The sequence below is a fragment of the Felis catus genome, chromosome F1 (genome assembly GCF_018350175.1).
Source record: "Felis catus isolate Fca126 chromosome F1, F.catus_Fca126_mat1.0, whole genome shotgun sequence".
Lineage (NCBI taxonomy): Eukaryota > Metazoa > Chordata > Mammalia > Carnivora > Felidae > Felis > Felis catus.
The window spans coordinates 10,988,953-11,002,960 of NC_058384.1; the positions used below are offsets into that span (position 1 = coordinate 10,988,953).

The following is a 14,008-nucleotide window of genomic DNA, read 5'->3' on the forward strand; positions in this document are numbered from 1 at the left end:
TCCGGGGTTCTGAGCCAATGGGAAGGAACTCGGTATTGAATGGGGGGGGGCAGCTAACACCTACCAGAAGATCCTCAAATCATCCCCTCCAATCTTGGGGCCTCGCCCAGGGATGGCGGAGGGTTCTCTAGGATGGCTCCACATCTCCAGGTCCAGAGACAGAGAAGCATCTCAAGCATCTAAGTCAGTGCCGGAGCCAGATATCAGTCTGCTCCCCCTGAATCCCATGCATGCTGCTTGCTGAAGGGACAGAGACAGAAGAAAGGAAATTTGCTTTTGAGGGCTCATGACTGCCCCCAGGGGCCCATCTGTGCAGAGCAGGTGCATCTGCTAAGGCTACGTGGGTTGGCAATGACTACAGCAGGCGTAATGCCTCCTTTTGCCCGCACCAACTCCCTCTCCCAAGTCTTTCCAGACCAACGGAGAGCTTTTCCACTCCTGAAGATTGCTAGGACGGAAAGCTGCCTAGTCCCACCTTTCCTACATTTGCCGCGTTGGGCAAAGACTTCAATAGAAGCTCCCACATTGCATCCTCGTGCCTGTGGCTCACGCTCGGAATCAGGGGCTTCTGAGAACATCAGAGCTCAGACGTTTGGGATGCTGAGCGTGTGGTGGGCACCCTGCATTTAGAAGTTGGACATATGAGCTGTGGAAAGTCGGTTCTCTTGGTTGCCACAGAAACCAAATGGAGGCGGATTTAGCACTAAATTATATGGCATGCACAGAGATGGAGTCAAACATTTGCCTACAACTGCTTTTCTCTTTCCTTTTCAAATGGAACCTTCCCAGCACGTGGTGGCCACACCTGTGAAGCTGCATGGGGGCTGAACCGCAGGAGTGGGGGGTTCTGGAAGCGTCATAAATGGCAAGGACATAGATTTCCACCAGAGGCAGGATTATTGCCCGAGCATCTCCGCCCCCCCCCCCCCCCCCCTGGATTCTTGGCCCTGCCAATTTGAAAGGAGTGCGTCAGGGAGGACAGAGCAGAGACTTGGATAGAGTCGAAAACTGGAATTTCCCGTACGGTTGCCAGTAGCCACACGTGGCTACTGAGCGTTTGAAATGTGGCTAGTTCAAGTTGAAATGTAAATGTAAAACACGTGCCAGATTTCAAAGACTTAGTATGGTAAAAAGAATGTAGAGTGTCTCATTCACTTGTCATATGGATTACGTGTTGCAATGATACTATTTTCGATCTCTTGGGTTAAATAAGATATAGTACTACAATTAAACCCATCTATCTAGTCCTGTTGCGATAGTTCTGTCTGAAGATGCTAGAAAGTCTGGTGCTTAGGGAGGGTGCCATTGTCTCTTGTACGTAAGGTCATGACGTGTCTTTGTCAAAAGTTCTCCTATATTTCTTTTATAAGCTGAAAGAAGGTCTGTTTTTATGTGTTTAAGTCTACGAACGGAACGTGGTAAATGCCTGTCCAACAATTAAAAATACTGAAAAGTAAAAAAAAAATCAATCCCATCTGTTTCCTCTTAATATTTAAAAAAAAATTTTTTTTTAATGTTTATTTTTGAGACAGAGAGAGACAGAGAGAGAGAGAGACACAGAATCGGAAGCAGGCTCCAGGCTCTGAGCCATCAGCCCAGAGCCCGACGCGGGGCCCGAACTCACAAACCGTGAGATAGTGACCTGAGCTGAAGTCGGACGCTCAACCGACTGAGCCACCCAGGCGCCCCCCTCTTAATATTTTTAGTGTTGCTACTAGAAAATCTAAAACTCCACGTGTGGCTCACATTACATTTCTACTGGACGGGGCCGGTGCAGGGACCGTTCTCACACCGGATTGGTTCACCATCAACTGGAGTTTAGTTTAATCTCGGGAGACCTCAGGTTCCTCACCTGCAAGATATTCGGTATCTCTTTCTTCTTCACGGGTTTCTTATGAAGGTCTGATCTGATGCCGGGGAGGGGTCTCCAGTGCACTGTCCAGATTTCCCCTTTAGGGTCAAGGTACTCCTTCTCCCAGCTTCCAGACTGTTGGCTGTTGAGGACTCATGGCCGAGTCCCTTGACAGGAGTCGCTTGCGGCTGAAGGGTGTGGGTTGTGTTCTTTCAGGTGCGTCTGTAGAAGGCGAGCGGTTCATCTGGGAACGAGCACCGGCAGGGTCAGGGAGCCCAAGTGGGCTGCGTGAGCAGGTGGTCAGACCTCGTGTCACCGCTGCTGTCGCTGCTCCTTCAGCTGACCCCGGTGCCCATGGCTGCAATGGAGCCTCACTTAGGAGCCGCTTAGGGAGGGGAAGAAACGTCAGGTGTGGGTCACAGATGGGTTGACTCTGTATGTGGGTGCAAGCCGAAACGGATTGCCGTGAACTACAGCCCCGCTTGCCACTGGCTCCTAAAGAGGGAGATGAGAGGAAGGCCTCTCAACAGGCAGAGCCTTGAGGGCTGGTCCTGGCCATCCATTCTGGGCGGAAGGAGCACTGGACTAAAGTAATAATATCCGGAGACTCATGAGAAATAGTGAATGGTGCGACTGTTGGTTAGGGGCCTGCGGAGACAAAGATGGAAAGATTTAGGGCAGGGGGAGGGGGGGGAGGCATGTGGTTGGGCCTCAGGGAGGGGGCAGAAAGGGTTAAGATCCTTGCATTGCAGATTCATACCACCAGAGCTCAGCCACAGCAGGAGAGACACCGAACGACTAAGTGGGCGGAGTGACTCAGCCCGTTGACGTCAGCCAGCCTCTGTCCTGCAGTATTTGAGCAATGGATATGTGAATGGAGCGGTGGCCCCGTGGTGGCCCCGTGGTGGCAGGGATCAAGGCCATCCATATGGCACATACTCCAGAGAAGCATCCACTATAGGAGGCCGTGACCCCGAAAGATAGACTTTCTGTATCCAGGAACCAAGGCATAGGAGCGGTCCTGCTTACCATCCCTCCTAGTGACCCAGCTGGGGGATCTGTGCTCCCCAACCCCACAGATGCAGACCCTGTGGGTCTAAAGAGGCTGGTTTCCAGAGGACGGCTGCTTTCATCTGATGTCTTCTGACTCCTGGTACCAGGAGATCAGCAGGCAAGGCAAGAAGCTGCCCCTAGGGCAGGAGCCATTGAGCCCAGTGATGGGAGGGGGCGGTACCATTGTTGCATAAAGGGGAAGGACTGAATATGTTTGGCCTTCAGGTACTCCCCTGGGGCATCTCTTGGTACACCCCTGCCTGATACGAGGTAAATGGGCGAGTGTAGAAAGCCATGCCAGAGAACTGTGTGCTGTGGTGTAGTAACCAGGGGCGTGGGCTCCTTAGGGATGAGGGTCTGGATCCCTCCAATAGGTAAGTTTCCTAGAACAACAGAGGTGTTGGCTCGAGGTGAGAGGTATCCAGAATGGGTCGGAGAGGATGGGGTTAGTGGGATTCAGCTGTGGCCCCCTAATCGGATGTGGTGACGGTGGTTGGTCCCACTCATCTTCCTCTGGTAGTTTCCACTGGTGAAGAGAAGCCCCAGAAGAGCCTAGGAGTTGCTCCCAGAAGGGGCACACTCAGAACACGGAGTCAGTGATCCCGGTGGTACAAAAGCTACATTGTACGGGATGCCGTGCTGTGCTGCCCGGAATTCCTGCATGGGACCAAGGTACTTTGCCCCCCAAGGGCTAAGGGTGCCAGCTGCTCATGACTCCCATGGGAGTCCCCCTCTAGGAACTAAGCTCATCTTCAGGTAGCCCAAGGCTACAGCTCCTCCCGAAGGGAAGCCCACATCCAATGACTGGTTGGTGCGGAATACAGCCTGGCACCTTCGTCCCGATTCAGGGCAACTTTGGAGGGAAGTTCAACTTCTGAGCTTCCTGTATGATTCAACTTCTTCCTCTGCCTAATTTTGCTTCTCTCACTCGTGTCAAGGTACTGTTATTTTTTTATTATTAAAAATAAGTACCTTATTGTCTCGGGTAACCCTTCCACATTCGTATCAGCCAACACTTTTGTTACACCCATCTCACAGATGAGAAAAGGGAGACACTGAGTGGTTATGGGAGGTCACGGAGTCTCCTTTGGTGGCAATAATTCTGTGACATTTGGCTTCTCTCCTCTCTCCGGGCTGTGAAGGTCCAACTCTGCCTTGCAGGTTTCTTCCCTGGGGGTGGGGATGGGAGCAAAGAGAAGTAGAATTCATGGCTGGATCTTTTGTGTGTTGAGAGACGAACATTCAGAAGCTTTGGGAAAACTCTGGGAGACCGTGACCGTTGTAAAATTGGTCTACGCGTTGCCTCCCATGGTTTACTGGAGTAGTTAGACGTAAAAGCGTTAATATTGGCTGATGTGGTTTGGGGGGGGGCGCGCAGTGAGTAGGGAGAGAGAGAGGGACCAAGGGACCATGAGAGGACCTGGGGGTCCCCTGTCCTTTTCCATCAGTCTGGGGGAGATCGGGCCTCCCGGCGACCAGTCGGTGAGAGCTGAAAAAACATTTTTTAAAGATTTACATGACACATTGTGTAAGTTCGAGGTGTACAACATGTGGATTTGACACACGTATGGATTGTAAAATGATTAATGCTGAAGCTTTCGAGAGGCCAGGAGAGCGGATGGATTTCTGAAGCCAGTGAGACCGGGGCATGTGGGGAGCTCCTCCCCAGACGTTTCACCGTGGTAAGCTCCTGGATGCAAAGATTCAGACGCTGAGCAGCCTCCTTTCCTGGGATTCGGGCTCCAGGAGGGGAGATAACATTTGGAGGCACACAGCTGTGCTACAAAGCATGCTGCAGGAGAGAGAGAGAGCGAGAGAGAGAAGAGCGAGCGAGCTGGAGTGGGGCTAGCATGGTGAGATCAGCAATGCAGCAGGGCAGAAAAGCCTGCAACATTTCTACTGCTGGTGGAGAGAGAGAGAGACCTGAACTGTGTGAATTCAAACCAGCCTTTACCTGGTGCGAGAGAAGTCTGTGTTGGAATGCGCACGGGGCCGCTGTGTGACCCTGGGCGCCCTTTACCATTCAGATCCTCAGCTGAACCAGAAGTCTCTAAGGCTTTCTTTTCCATTCTGAGTCGGAGGAGAGAAGCCACCCAGGAGGGGAAGGAAGGGGACGTGAGCGAAGGGCCCTTCCAGGGTTCCCGTGGGGGAGGCCCCTGGTTCACAGTCCGACACGGGGTATAGGTACCACGTTTATAGGTGCCATGTTTTCTCTCCCCGTTGTGGGGGAATCTCACCCCTTCAGACACGACGCTGCTGAAACATGACAGCACTGGGGCTTTCGGGAAACATTGCTGCAGGCGGACAGAGTCGAGAGACGGCAGGTGGCGCTCTTTCTCCAAAAACAGATTGGTATCTGTCACAGAGGACCTCTGCGGTCCGCAGGCATCCAGGGGACCACAGGGAAACGGCTGGTCACGATGGCCCCTCGGGCATAGCTGTCCCCTCACTCGGACACTCCCTGCTGGGCCTGGGCTAAAAAAAAAAAAAAACACTGACCAAGATGAATGCGCACAGCCCCCTGCCCATGACCTTCATGCCAGCTGCTGCGTTTGCAAAGGAGAATCTCGAGCATCACCAGGGCTGATTGCACACGTCTGGGCTTTAGGTCACGACAGGGCAGGGTCACACCGTCTCTGGGTGTGCTGCTCAAACTCATCGCTTATCACACGGGCAGCAGAGGGGGCCAGGTCCTCCTGCCGTATCGGGTGAGCCAGTATCCTCTGGGAAACGGATGGGAGGCAGGATTCCAGAAGCACCCCTTCTCTGGAGGAGCTGGATTTTACCTGGGGAACGTTGCCGTTTTTCAGAGAAGACCGATCTGAAATTGGACCTTCTTTGAAGATGTATGTAAACAGAAGCGAGCCAGCAAGCAAGCAGAGACCCACCCAAATTATCTCACAATCAAGGGAAAAGATCACTGGGCTGGAATTCAGGAATCTGGCAAGGACACTAACTGGCTGTGTGACTTTAGGCAGGTCGCTTATGTCTGGCCCTGCCCCACTTTGATCATCAGGAGTAATGAATTGCTCATGTCCCTTTCAGTTAAATAGCATGTGTGTGTCTTTGAGAGAGAAAGAGAGAGAGAAAAGGGGAGAAAGGGAGACAAGACAGAGACAGAGGCAGGATGGAAGCGTGTGTTCTTGGGGACTGAGGAGGCCCCCCAACTCTGATTCCCATTTCAAGCATTAGAGCCCATGGGGACCACACCCAGTGAAGAGCTATGTCACCTCCGCCATCCTGGGAACCGGAGTAGTTCCCTCAGAAGCATCGTAACCACCATAGATGTGCGTACGATCTTCATTTAGTGGCTGGAACAGCCGTGCGCCTCCCATCCGAGCCCCCATCTTCTGGCTTCTCGGGAGCGACTTCAACCAACAGAGTTCCAGCGGGGAGAGAAAGAGAGAGAGCTCTTCCCTCACTCCTGGGGCGTTGGATACAGTTGGCAGAGGTGAGGAGAGAGGAGACGTGACGGGTGGTGGTGTGGGGAGTGGAAGGTTACGCCCTGCTGAACGGGCTTGCCATTCGCCCATCCTGGTCGGCCATCAGAGGGGAAGTGCGCACCTACTGTGTGTGGGCTCCGCGCCGGGGCTGCCCGACGCCGTCTCTGTTCTCGAGCAGCCCACCGACTTGCCAAGATGACGCAGGGTGCAGTTCTGTGGTTTCCAAGCAGATTTAGGCCTAAGTGGCTCACGGAGGTGCCCTGCTCAGAGGGTTCTCCCTGCCCCCCCTGCACAGGGCTTGGTGGGACAGTCAGCGGTGCAAAGGGTGCTTTTCAGACGGAGGGACGCGGCTTTGCATCGCTTTGGCCCGGTATCCGGATGGCCACCGGGCTGCCCGGCCGAGGGTCTGGTTTGGCAGGAACGTGCTCTGATTCCTTAGCTGCGGGCTTTCGGGACTCGATGTGGCCGAGGGCTTCACGGGGGTTGGAACGACGCCGTTCTTCTGCTCACTCAGCTGCATCAGACTGTCAGCGCTCCAGGCTGTGAGGCATGTGCCCGCGACAGCAGCAGCATCGCAGGGGGGATGCTTGCGGGTGTCCTGGGGGCCATGCTGGGCCCCCGCTGCCGGCTGCAGGGTGCGGTGCTGACTCATCATGCCGTGTTGCATTTAGCAACTGGGACAGCCCTGGGGAGTCTTTCTTATTTTAAAGAAACATACGATGCAACTTTGGAGACAGCAGAGGAGGGCAACGTGACGGTGCTTTAGAACTTGAGCCGAAACGGCAGCCACAGCAGAGCATTTCCATCAGAGCTCTTGAGCGGAAATGGCTTCTGTCGGCCCCGGGAGGAGGCAGTGGCTTTGGGACAGCTGTTCAGTCGGTCAATATATATGTATCAGGCATCTATCATTGTGTGCTTAGCTAATAAGGGGGGAACAAGGAGTAAAATGGCCCTTGCCTGCTTAGGGATTATTATACGGCTAACGCTTAGCCTTGGTCCAGGCGAGGCATCAGCTTCTGCAATGCTCACACCGAGCCTGCAGAATAGCTCCATTATTTTACCCGTTCTAGAAGTCGGGGGGGCTGGGGTTTGAACCCACGTCAATTCAGAGTCATAGCTCTTTACCACCACGCCATACTGTGACTGGAAGGTGCAACCAACAGAGGTGCACGTGGCTACTGGAGAATGCTACAGGCTGACACGTGGCTGAACGCTGAGTCACGTTTCTAATACACGCATTTACGTGAGTTCAGAATGAACCCGTGTCGATCTACGGCCCTGAGTCAGCCGAAGCGTACCAATGTGCTTATGCTAAAGCACACATGGAGCCCGTGGAGAAACTTTTCGAGAAGACTGAGGGTCAAGATGGGACATGGTCAGGTAGGGAAGTGGGAGCCGTGGGAAATGACATTGGAGCAGCATCGGGGGACCTGTGAGTCTCAGGCCACGATGTGCCCAGAAAGATTCTCGTTGCCAGAGAAAACACAGAGAGATAATGAAACATTTTTTTTTTTTTTTTTTTTGTCTTTTGGGAACTTAGTCTAGTTGGCTTTATATGACCAATTAATCGATTTAGGAGCTACTAGCAAAACAGGAGAAGAGAGGAAGTCTAAGAAGTGGACAGGACCCGTGACTGTCCTGTTCCGTCCTCAGTGGGTCAACGTTTGTGTTAGGAGAAGCCCGTGGGCCATTTTGCCAGATGATAATGACAAAGTCTCAAGCTCTTTTATTTTCATTTAGAGGTGCTGCTGTGCACTGGTTGGGGGGGCTGACCGGGAGAACTTGAACCCCTCTGGTTTCCAAGATGGTGCATCCTCTTGGGCAGCTGTCCGAGAAGCTTTCCTCATGAAACTCAAGAAACACCTTTGCCTCTTGGCTGGTAGACAGATCTTTCCAGGGACACAAATATGCCAGCCCTCTGACCCAATTCCCGACATTTTCTACACTTTCCCATTTGGACCCATGGATTCACATTCCAGGGTCTCTTCTCTCCCTTTCTCTACTGATTAGCTATGTGGACATTCACGCAGTCTACCTGTACCTACCTTTGGTGGCTAACATTTTGTGGCCCATGTCAGGGACTCTTTAACCTTTCTGTGGCTGCCTGACATCTCAGAGGGATTCTGGGAACTTAAAAACTGTGAGCAAGAGAGCGCCTGGGTGGCTCAGTCATTCAGCATCTGACTTGGGCTCAGGTCATGATCTCACGGTTGGTGAGTTCAAGTTCCGCATTGGGTGAGCATGAGCCCCACTTCTCTCTCCCATTCTCTCTCTCTGCCCCTTGCTCACCTGTACCCTCTCAAAAAAAAAAAAAATAAAATTGTGAGCAAGAGACGAATAAGATCAGGTAACGATATCTTGGACAAGCTTCCTTTCGTGGAGTGCTAGGAAAGTAACACAGGAGTCCAGGAGGACTTCCGGGACAGTCAAAGAGAAAGAAACGCATCTCCTCAAACGTGAAGATCACTCTGGCCCTGTTCCGTGGGGAGGCACAGGAGAGGAACGGGTCAGAAGTCTGAGCCGAGGCAAGGCTGGCCGCCAATGACTGATGGCCGTGTTAACTGCTAAAGAGAATGGTGAGGGCTTAATTATAACTCTCAGGCAATATTCTTATATTCAGAGGCTGCTGTTGAGAGAAATAAAGTTATTTTTAAATTCTATATACCTGGATGTTCCTGCCCGGCACTGAAAGAGACCTTGAAAACAGCAGGGTGTATGTGGCAGAACGATTGTCTCTGCACGGTTAGGTGAGCTGGGCGGCTTTCTCTCTGGGGCTCTCCTCGGCCAATTTCCTGGTGCATCTGGTGAGAGAGTGAGAGCCATGTCCCCTGACTGCTAAGAACTGACTCTTCCAATGGGCCTGCAATAGAGACACTTACAAAATTGTTAATTTCTCCAGCGCCGGATGGGTTCTCATCCATGGCTTCATTCCTAGCACCTAAAACAACGCCTGAAACACCAGAGTAAGTCAACAAAGGTTTGTCGCACTGTTTTACACAATGTGGGCTTTGGGATTGGCCATGTGGAAGATACGGGATCCTGGAAAATGGCGCCCCATCTCCTTTACCTCTGAACATTCACTCGGATAATAAGATGCTGGCATGTTCCTGGTGATTCTCAAGGAAGCTGAGAAACGGGCCGGCCGGATATGGAGGATGGTGCGTTATCCCAGAAACGGGAGGGAAGGACTTCCCTTTAGGAGATCTTAGGTTTTGGTTTCTGCAAAGACTGGGTGCTATAAAGAGACGGGTCGCTCAGAGAGCATTGGCAGGAAATGTTTTCTCAAAAGGACAAGGCGTTTGTCAGGTGGACTGGGCAGCATTGTGCACAGCAGGTGCGGCCACCCAGGGAACCCCCGGGGGGGGTGAGCTGGGGGGGTGGGTTTGGTGTAGCTGGAGCCCGTGCGAAGGGGGGGAAGGAGGCATCAGGAGGGTTTTAACAGTGGGCTAGTGGGATCACATTTTCCTTTAGAAAGATTACCCCGGAAATAGTGTGGAAGGGGAAGGGGGAGGGAATGGTGGAGGCACAGCACCAGCCAGGAACAAACAGCAGTAACCTGAGTGGGACGAGATAAAGGCGGTCGTCAGCCCCGCGCAAGAGGAGTCAGATGGGGAAATAATGAGGCGTTACACTTGACTGAACTTACAAATTGACTGGGGTTGGCGGTGAGCGAGGACGAGTCTAGGAAGGTGAACATTCAGGGCTTGGAGGGCCTGCCCCAAGTGACAAAGTTCTTTGAGTCATGTTCATCTTAGAAACTCACGCAAGGTTGCTTTGTTAGGAATTTGCATTGTTAGGAAAAATGATGTTTCAGGCCAGCTGAAAAAAAGACATAACCCTTCCGGGCCAAAGCATCAGAGAAAATCGGCACTTGAGAAGAACGCGTCTGGTCACCTGTGGCTTCAGATGCTCCCAGAGGCTACACCTTTTGAGAAGCGTGAGAGCCCTCTGCGATCTGGCCACATCCCTCCTTCCAACTTCCGCTTTGACCAAATTGGCCTCCTCGCTGTCAGCGGCCCCCAGCCTTGTCATGACGATTCCCCTTGTCTGGTTTTGCGTGCATTTCAGATTTCCTTCCACTGCTCTCTCCCATCTTCAGTGTCTAACGCAGACATCCCCTCCCCCAGGCAGCCTCTGGGCTCTGTCTCTCATCCTTCCTTTCCCGTCTCTGAAATCGTGCAGACTTGTGTGCTGTGCTACTCTCTTGGATTTAACCGTAGATGAAACCATAAAGGAAAACTGCTACAAAAGTTAGGATGACTTGGGGCGCCTGGGTGGCTCAGTTGGTTGAGCGTCCTCCTCTCAGCTCAGGTGTGGGTTCGAGCCCCCTGTCGAACTCTGTGCTGACAGCTCAGAGCCTGGTGCCTGCTTCAGATTCTGTGTCTCCCTTTCTCTCTGCCCCTCTCCCACTCACGCCTCTGTCTCTTTCTCAAAAATAAATAAACATTAAAAAATTTGAAAAAAGTTACAGTGGCTATTATGACGATGATGATGGCATTCAAGGGTGTTTACTTTGTTTTCCCAAGCTGATTACAAGTCCTGTGAGGTCAGGGACTCCGTCATTGATGTTGTATTCGCCCCAGCACTCAGCGCAACGACTACTTTTCGAATAGATGCAGTCATCCTGTGGATATACATAGCAAATTTCTAGCCCAGTAGAAGAAACAGATATTCTTTTTTCCCGAATATATTTGTGACTTTAAACTTCAGGTCCGTTTCCAATAAACAAAAACCTTCCTCAGCAGAGCACATTTGACTCTCAGAAGGCTCGTATCTTCCCCCCCCGTTCGTGTCCTCTCTACTTTCCTTCCCTTGGCTGCAAAAGTAGCAGGTAGGGGCAGGGGCATCTCAGGTGGCTATGACTCTGACGTCGTGAAAGTGTAAGCACCTGTTCAGCCAAGCCCGCCCGAGCTCAGGTCGTAGGTGTTTAATCAGACATTGCTCTGCTTGCAAAATCAAAATGCAGAAAAGCGAAGAGGGGAGCGATGGGACATCAATACGGACGCCTGAGTCTTCTCCCGAAGCCCTCCTTCCTCCCCTGCTCCCTCACTCGGTTAGAGGTCCCACCAGGTCACGCTTCATTGTTAGTGCTTGGTGGTACCCAAGGACCGAAGCTCCCTCGAGAGATGTCTGCATCTACATAGCTCATCGTTATATTCTTAATTGTGCAAAAATCTCATGAAAGAGGGTCCTGGGTCCATTTCTGGAGACGACCTAGGAAAAAATGTTCCAGAAGGAGGTAGGAGGAGATAAGGATCATGTGATACTTTTTTTTTTTTGTTTTTTCATCCTCCTGAAGCTCTGCATCTGGTACCCACGGAAGGGGAAAATGTAGGGAGAAAATGCGGAGAGCTGCTGGTGAGGTTGTTGCTGCCAAGAGAAAGGCTGGAGGACCGAAGTCAGAGACCCAAGCCGAGATGTAAACATGGAGTAAACGCGGGAGGGGCCAGGCTTCGGAGGGACGGATACGGGGTTAAGTGGCTGTGGATTCTGGGAACCAACTGGGGCCTTCCGAGTGCATTTCATCTTTCACACCGTCACGGAGCCATTCTCGTTCTAAGCGACAGGGCACTGGTTATCCGTCTGATGTGTGTCTCCCTCACGGGGCTAAAGTCAAGGTGGGGGGGGGGCGCTGCTTTTCTCGAGGCTCTGGGAGGGAATCTGTTTCCTTGCCTTTTCCACCTTGCAGAGGCCACCCACACGCCGTGGCTCACGGCCCCTTCCTCCCCCTGCGAATGCAGCAACGTGACGGGTCTCAAACCTTGCTCCCACCCACACGTTCCTTTCTCCAGTCTGCTGATTCTACTGCCCTCGTCCGTTGCTGAGGACGCGGCGACGGGCTGGGTCCACCCAGATGGTCTTCTAGTGTCAGGTGAATCCAGAGGTTCCATCTGCAACCTTTCCGTCCTTCGCCACGTAACCTAACCTCGTCGCTGCCTCTGCCCTCACCCTCGTTCCCTGTTTCTTCTGCACTGAAGTCAGCTCCACGTCTGTTCCAACACGAGCCCATCCTACCCCCTGTCCCATGCCACGATGTCACTCCTGTCACGGCCTTGGCCATCCATCTCCCTCCGCATTTCACTCATAGCAGCCGATCTGAAGTGAGACGGGGTCTCTGCCTAGGACGCTCCTCTTGCCTGGACTTCTTCTTTCTCTTGATTCTGCGTCCCACTTCATGCATCCATCGTAGCCAGTCTTCTGACACCCTGGGCAGAGCTGCCTTCCCCCTCCCCCCCCCCCCCCCCCCCCCCCCCGGCTCACCTCTTCCTGGCAGCTTCTCGTAGGCAGGGACCACGCTCTACCTCTGCCTGGAGCCAGCCCCACGCCAGATACTCAAGAAACGTGTCGGAAGCGTGTGAAATGGGAATTCATTATTATTTTTGAGATGTATTCAAGTGTTTTCCCTCATGCATTCCTTTACACGTTTTCCCTTCCTTGCTTCCAGAGGCATCGATTTGCCTCAGGGACTACTAGGGTTTTTACGCAGGAATGCAAAAGAAAATATTAAATATCCAGCTTGTGACACCCAGAGCAGAAACCATCTTGGGTAATTTTTTGCGTGTTTTTTTTTTTTTTTTAATTTTCAGTAAGTTTTGGAAACCAGGCTTTACAAATGAAGAAGACGTTTTAAAAACTTCTTTAGCTCTTTCACCATATTAAAAGCCAGTTTGTGAGGCGCCTGGGTGGCTCAGCCGGTTAAGCGTCTGACTTTGGCTCAGCTCATGATCTCACCGTTCGTGAGTTCGAGCCCCGCGTAGGGCCCTGTGCTGACAGCTTGGAGCCCGGAGCCTGCTTCGGATTCTGTGTCTCCTCTGCCCCTCCCCTGCTCACGCTCTGTCTCTCTCTCGAAAATAAGTAAACATTAAAAAAAAAAAACCCGCTTTGGTTGGAGTAGGGCACAGAGATTCTTCCATAAAGGTGGAGAAGACACTGTTTTGTGCAATTAACTTGAACATGAGGGTGTGTGGCTCTAAGGACAATAAGTCATAGAGGAGACAAAATGAACCCACCCCCCCTTTGGGTTCTGATGGATTCTTAGAAGGAGGGAAGTTATGGGGGTGGTTATGGAGGACCGTGTGCCATGGTTCCCCCAGGTAGACAGATGGGAAAGGCAAAAGTAGGGGACATTTTCCTTTGGGGACTCAGAGGAAAACCCCCTGCAGGGTGTTCCCTACATCACCTAAAACACTACATTGAGGTAAATGCTGAGGTGGGGTTAGGCAGCAGGAAACCTTGAGTGTAGCTTCCCGAGGTCTTTTCGTGCTCCCAGGTGAAGTGAGAAGAATCCAGAAATTCCTGGATCAGTCCTGCTGACTGATGTGGCCACAGCTGAATAGTGCTGGGGGCTGGGGACCCCAGTTGATAGCACTATGAGCTGGTGACCCCAGTTGATGGTGCTGGGGACCCCAGTTGATAGCATTGTGAACTGGTGACCCCAGTTGATGGCACTATGAGCTGGTGACCCCAGTTGATGGTGCTGGGGACCCCAGTTGATAGCATTGTGAGCTGGTGACCCCAGTTGATAGCACTATGAGCTGGTGACCCTAGTTGATGGTGCTGGGGACCCCAGTTGATAGCACTATGAGCTGGTGACCCCAGCTGATGGTGCTGGGGGCTGGGGACCCCCGTTGGTGATGCTATGAGTTGGTGACCCCAGTTG

At 52.3% G+C, this 14,008-nt stretch overlaps 1 long non-coding RNA gene across 1 annotated transcript in view; it reads left to right on the top strand.

Annotated features, from left to right (window-relative positions):
• Positions 1-2,557: 2,557 nt before the first annotated feature.
• The window catches only part of LOC123382780, a 68,627-nt gene continuing 57,176 nt past the window's right edge, over positions 2,558-14,008 (top strand). The window contains exon 1 of the long non-coding RNA XR_006591693.1: positions 2,558-6,356. This is a non-coding gene — a long non-coding RNA (uncharacterized LOC123382780). The remainder of the gene's footprint in view (positions 6,357-14,008) is intronic.